This window comes from Limulus polyphemus, unplaced genomic scaffold, assembly GCF_000517525.1.
Source record: "Limulus polyphemus unplaced genomic scaffold, Limulus_polyphemus-2.1.2 Scaffold300, whole genome shotgun sequence".
NCBI classification, from domain to species: domain Eukaryota; kingdom Metazoa; phylum Arthropoda; class Merostomata; order Xiphosura; family Limulidae; genus Limulus; species Limulus polyphemus.
Window position 1 is genome coordinate 43417 of NW_013665910.1, and position 6042 is coordinate 49458.

The window sequence follows — 6042 nt, forward strand, 5'->3', positions numbered from 1 at the left end:
GAGCATGTTTGGTGTGACGGGGATTTGAACCCGCGACCCTCAGATTGCGAGTCGAGCGCCTTAACCACATGGCCATGCCGAGCCAGATATAAGGAACTACGTGGCATAGTCGCTCTATCTCCGGTGTATATGCAGTTTTTCAACAATTCAGAGCGTCCCAAAGTTGAAAACAGGCAAATTGCCAAAACCGGGACTTCTTATTTTCGTTCATCATCATCATCTTTCTTGAACAGGCCTAGCACCTACCTAGTTATACCAGTAACTATAATCTTATCATCATTTGATAGAGAAAAACAGTCTTCACGATTTTTTAACTACCTATTTTTTTATTATTATATGCACAATTTATAAAGCTTCAGAATAGACTCTATAACCTAGTAACCCACCAACGCCATCTTATAAAAAAATAAACAAATAAGTGTTAGGAAAGAAATTTATCGCTAGATAAACGGTTATGTATGACTGGCTACTGAACTTGTAAAAACGAACTAAACAAGATAGGGATGGAAGTGGACATATCACTTGATCCAGCTAATGATAACATAGCAGACTTGACTTTAGATGTAGAATAAAATCCTTACATTACTGGTTTACTCACTGACAAAACAAATAGAACTAGAATTTCCAATCGTTACTCTATTGTAAAATAGTCATAACATTTTTTTCCTCATATTATAGCCTCACAGTGGCACAGCGGCATGTCTGCGGACTTATAACGTTAGAAACCAGGTTTGAATACCCTTGGTAGGCAAAGCACAAATAGCCTATTACTTAGTTTTGTGCTTAAGTACAAAGAAACCTGATACTATTATGTATGCTGCCATTCATTGTAAATTAACGCAGTTTTTTAAGATGTCAGGACTGAAAATAAAAGACTTCAAATTAACGAGTGAGAAAATGAGTCATCTTCAAACTGGTAGCTCTCTGTTATCAGAGTTCTGTTTTACGTGATTTATATGTCGTCTTTGTTTGAAATGACCGGTTGGGTGTATTGACGAAATAATGAGAACTTAGACAGATTTTTAATTTGTCAAATGCATACCATGTTTTGGCTTCATTCGTCTTGTAAATTTATATTTTACTTATAATTGAAATTATAACACCAAAAACAAACCTTTCTGTTTTCATGATAATCAATAACGTAATCAAGAAGTAGCATTACTATTCTACTGGTAGTCACTATTAACATCAAGAAATAATATTTCTTTTTTACTGGTACTCGCTATCATAACATCAAGAAGTAACATTTCTTTTTTTTTTTTTTACTTTTAGTCTATATTAAAAATCAAAAAATTTTGTTTGTTTGAAGTTAAGCACGAAGCTACACAATTGGCTATCTGTGCTCTGCCCAGATTCTAGCATTGTAAGTCCGCAGACTTACTGCTGTGTCACTGGGGGACTTTTTTAACGAACACCTCAAAATTAGAAGAACTGATATATGGAGCACGGCCTGGTGGTTAGGGCGCTCAACTCGCGATCTGCCGATAGCCCAAGAGTTGACGGTGGATGGTTTTGACTGGCTGCCTTCCCTCTGGTCTATCACTATTAAATTAAGGACGGTTAGCGCAGATAGACTTCGTGTAGCTTTGCACGAAATTCAAAAGAAACCAAACCGATACGTATATGTTACGACTTTTTCCCAGTAACTGGGTGACTGGAGATGTTTGTATCTGTAAAGAGAGAGGGATTTTTTTTCTTGTTTTTTCTTCGAAGCTATTAAACTGTAAAAAAGTACCTTGTTTAGCTGACATGAAAAATATTGTAGCTATTCTCCGCCGTTTTTCTGCTTTCTTTAAGTGTTTTTTTTTTCAAAGCTGTATTGTGTTTTTTGCTAATGTACCTTAAACTTATGAAACCGATGTAATCACATACAGATTGTATGGTCACGCAATCTAGATTGCACTGTTACTAACTAGTAAATGATTAATCTCAATTTTCATGTTAAATTTTGAATACTTCATCCGTTACCTCAAGAAATAAAAAATTGCAAAATGTATTATGCATTAAAAATAGAAAATCAACAGAAATTAAAGATATATTTTTAATTAATTTGAAACCATAACCTTCAGTAACATATACGTAGTTGAAAAGTTTTAAATTTTATTCAAAAACTTAATTTCATGACACGTTGTTTTAAAGTTGATATAGCTTAGCTGGTGTTATTTTAAAATTGAAATAGCTTAGCTGGTATTATTTTAAGTTGAAATAGTTTAGCTGCTATTATTTTGAAGTCGAAGTACTTTAGTTGCTATTACTTTTAAGTTGAAGTAACTTAGCTGCTATTATTTTTACGTTGAAATAGTTTAGCTGCTATTATTTTTAAGTTGAAGTAGTTTAGCTGCTATTATTTTTCAGTTGAAGTAGCTTAAGTGCTATTATTTTTAAGTTGAAGTACTTTAGCTACTATTATTTTTAATTTTTAGTAGTTTAGCCGCTACCATTTTTAAGTTGAAGTACTTTAGCTGATATTATTTTTAAGTTGAAGTATTTTAGCTGTTATTATTTTAACTTGAAGTAATTTAGCTCTTATTATTCTCAAGTCGAAGTACTTTAGCTGTTATTATTTTAACTTGAAGTAATTTAGCTCTTATTATTCTCAAGTCGAAGTACTTTAGCTGTTATTATTTTAACTTGAAGTAATTTAGCTGCTATCATTTCTAAGTTCAAGTAACTTAGCTGCTATTATTTTGAAGTTGAAGTAGTTTAACTGCTATTATTTTTTTGTTTCTTTGTTTGTAATTGAGCACAAAGCTGCACAATGGACTATCTGTGCTCTGCCCACCACGGATACTGAAACCCGGATTCTAGCGTTGTAAGTCCTCAGACATACCGCTGTGCCACTGGGGGCACTATTATTATTTTTTTTTAGTTGAAGTACTTTAACTGCTGTTATTTTTAAGTTGAAGTATTTTAGCTGTTATTATTTTAACTTGAAGTAAATTAGCTGCTATCATTTTTAAGTTGAAGTAGTTTAACTGCCATTATTTTTAAGTTGAAGTAGTTTAACTGCTATTAATTTTTGTTTGTTTGTAATTGAGCACAAAGCTGCACAATGGACTATCTGTGCTCTGCCCACCACGGGTACTGAAACCCGGATTCTAGCGTTGTAAGTCCTCAGACATACCGCTGTGCCACTGGGGGCACTATTATTATTTTTTTTAGTTGAAGTACTTTAACTGCTATTATTTTAAGTTGAAGTATTTTAGCTGCTATTATTTTTAAGTTGAAGTAGTTTAACTGCCATTATTTTTAAGTTGAAGTAGTTTAGCTGCCATTATTTTGATTAAGAAGGTCACTACGTAATGAATTCTACCAAATCGCTCAAAACAAGAGAGTTACGTAGCCAGTGGTTAGTGTACTTGCTCGTGAGATCTAAGATTAAAACTCCGTGATAATGTCGCTGAGCACGCTCCACACTTCCAATTGTGGGCTCATTACAAAAGGGGTAGTCAATCCTGCTATTCGGTTTAAAGTATCCATGCAGGCGACGGATGCTGCTGACTTGTTATCCCCCACTCCCTCTGGTCACCAGTTGTAAATTAGGGACGGCTATACCTATTTAGCCCATGTGTCGCATTAGATGCCAATAATGGTTGAAAATATTAAATACATTATAACTCGGAGTAATGAAACGCGAGTGACGAGCATCAGAACTGACAGTCCAGCATATGTACATTCTTGTCGACGGCTGTGGACTGGAATCTCGTTAAACATTTTCAAAATCAGTTAACTGGACCATCGACCACACTAGTAATATCCTGTATAGTATTGTACGATATCCAAACATTTCAAGGAGTTCTAGACTACCCAGTAAATCACTGTCTCTCATTTCTAAAAGAGTTGTGTCACAAATCTCGATTTTTGTGTTTTCGGATCTATTTTCATGAGCAATAACTGCTTTCTTTGTCAGAAATAGTTAAGCCAATAACAATAAAGATACAATAACAAAAAATACAAGTGTTTACTCGTTACTCAAATTTATTGGGCAAGAGTGAAAAAAAACTAGTTTATTTGTTATCGTCTGACGACAAAACGAAAAACGACATGGAGAAAGGAAAACCCTAATTATAGGTAGATAAAGTTACTGAACTTGGAACATTAGTAGATATAGTGATTCTATATATTTTCCATTCATCATGATATAGACTCTGAATTTCACCATTGTACGAATGACACTGATCTGTCATTTTTTATAATTTTATAACGCCATTTTATCTCCCCTTGTAATTCCTTAAGTTACACATAAAATGAATACATTTTAGTACAAAGTAATTTCAGCATCATGCAATTGAAGAAAATTTTTAAAAATTATTTTATCCAAAACTAGATTTCACGAAATAGATGAATGGCAGACAAACAAGACTTTTCAAGCATAACAGTATATCATTAAGAATAGAAGGGAGAAAGACGACACTAAAACCATCTGTAATCAATATGAAACTCGTTACTATGACAACGGACAGAAAGCAGGCATTCGAAACAGACACAGCCTTAAATCTTTCAGACAAACACATTTCTAGAATTTAGTTTTTCTTCTCTCTAAACGTTAGGCTTCGGCGACTAGTTTAACTATTCCAGAATAATAAAACCTCTTCTTCACAACCCTATTCACATACTTTAAATAACATGTTCTAAGTGCACCAATACCCGTATAACAACGTAGATCTAATCAAAGATCAATTGTTTAACAAATTGTACTTTTTTTATTGTAATTGGTATCAAATTAGTGGCGAAGAAGGGGTGGATATTATCTGACATTTCTTATTTAGCACAAGTTGATTTAAGGAGCAAATTCGTGTTGTTACTAAATTCCTGACATAACTCAAGATTGCAATCTACCAAGAAAACATTTTTTGTGAATAGTTTTATCCACACGTTCTAGCATAGTTAGACGTACACAAGTCTGCAAGCCCCCCCCCCCCTCGTGACTCAGCGGAAAGTCTGAAGGCTTATAACACTAAAAACCAAGTTTCGATGCTCTCGGTGGACACAGCACAGAATGCTCATTGTGTAATTTTGTGCTTAGTAACGTATACGCAAACAAAAATATACCCATCTCTGTAGTTTTATTACTATAGCTTAACAACGGTGGCAAAAATAAACTAAAAGCCTTGCAACATTTTGGTTTTATACCGGTTTTTAATTGTCTCCTTGTTCCTCATGTTTTTTCATATACACTATGTTCTTCAGATTTTCTATTTTAATAATAAAAAAATCCTAGATTTATTTTTAAATCTGCTTAGTCATTTGACTGACGATAGATCTATATGGCTAGAAATAGTCTGGAGAGTAAACTGAATAAAGTTATTGTAGTTTTCTTAACGCAAAGCTACAGAATCAGCTATCTGTACTCTGTCCACCGCGGAGGATCGACCCCTGGACTTTAACGTTGTACGTTCGTTAACTTACTGCTGGTCCACCGGGAAACCTTGGAGAAAGATGGTTTAACAAAAAAACACGGTTTCAAGTTTGAAGTCAGCCTTCCAGGTAAGATGTTTTTATATCTATTGCTCTTTCGGCTTCATTATACACAACGGAAAAAAAACTGACTCGCTAAATAGTTATAATTGTTTTAATTCACTTCCCACGCAAGGCATTAGTCTTGAGAGACAACACAGTTGTTTAGCTTTGATTTGAATCAAATGTGTCAATTTATCTTTATCGATCAATATATGTGATTGTACTTCGTCATTTTAACTTGTTTCAGTTTCAGTTGTTGTTGATCAATGATTATCATCACTGTATAGGGAAAAAATTCAATTTGCTCTTATTGGATAAGAAATTTCATACCAACTCCAATCAGCGAGAACCAAATGCTAAATCTAGCTGGAGAACTGGAGAGCCAGCCACAAACTATATTTTGCTATAAAAGAGTAGAAAACCGTGTGTATGGACGAAAGTTGCACCATAGCCAAAGCTGTTCGGCTTCTATCATAGATGGGCTGAGATGATCAACTTCATGAGTGGGTTGTACTTTGCTTATACTTTCAAAGTGGCAGAAATTCGTTATCCGATTATTATTTCCGGATCTGTCTTTCGCTC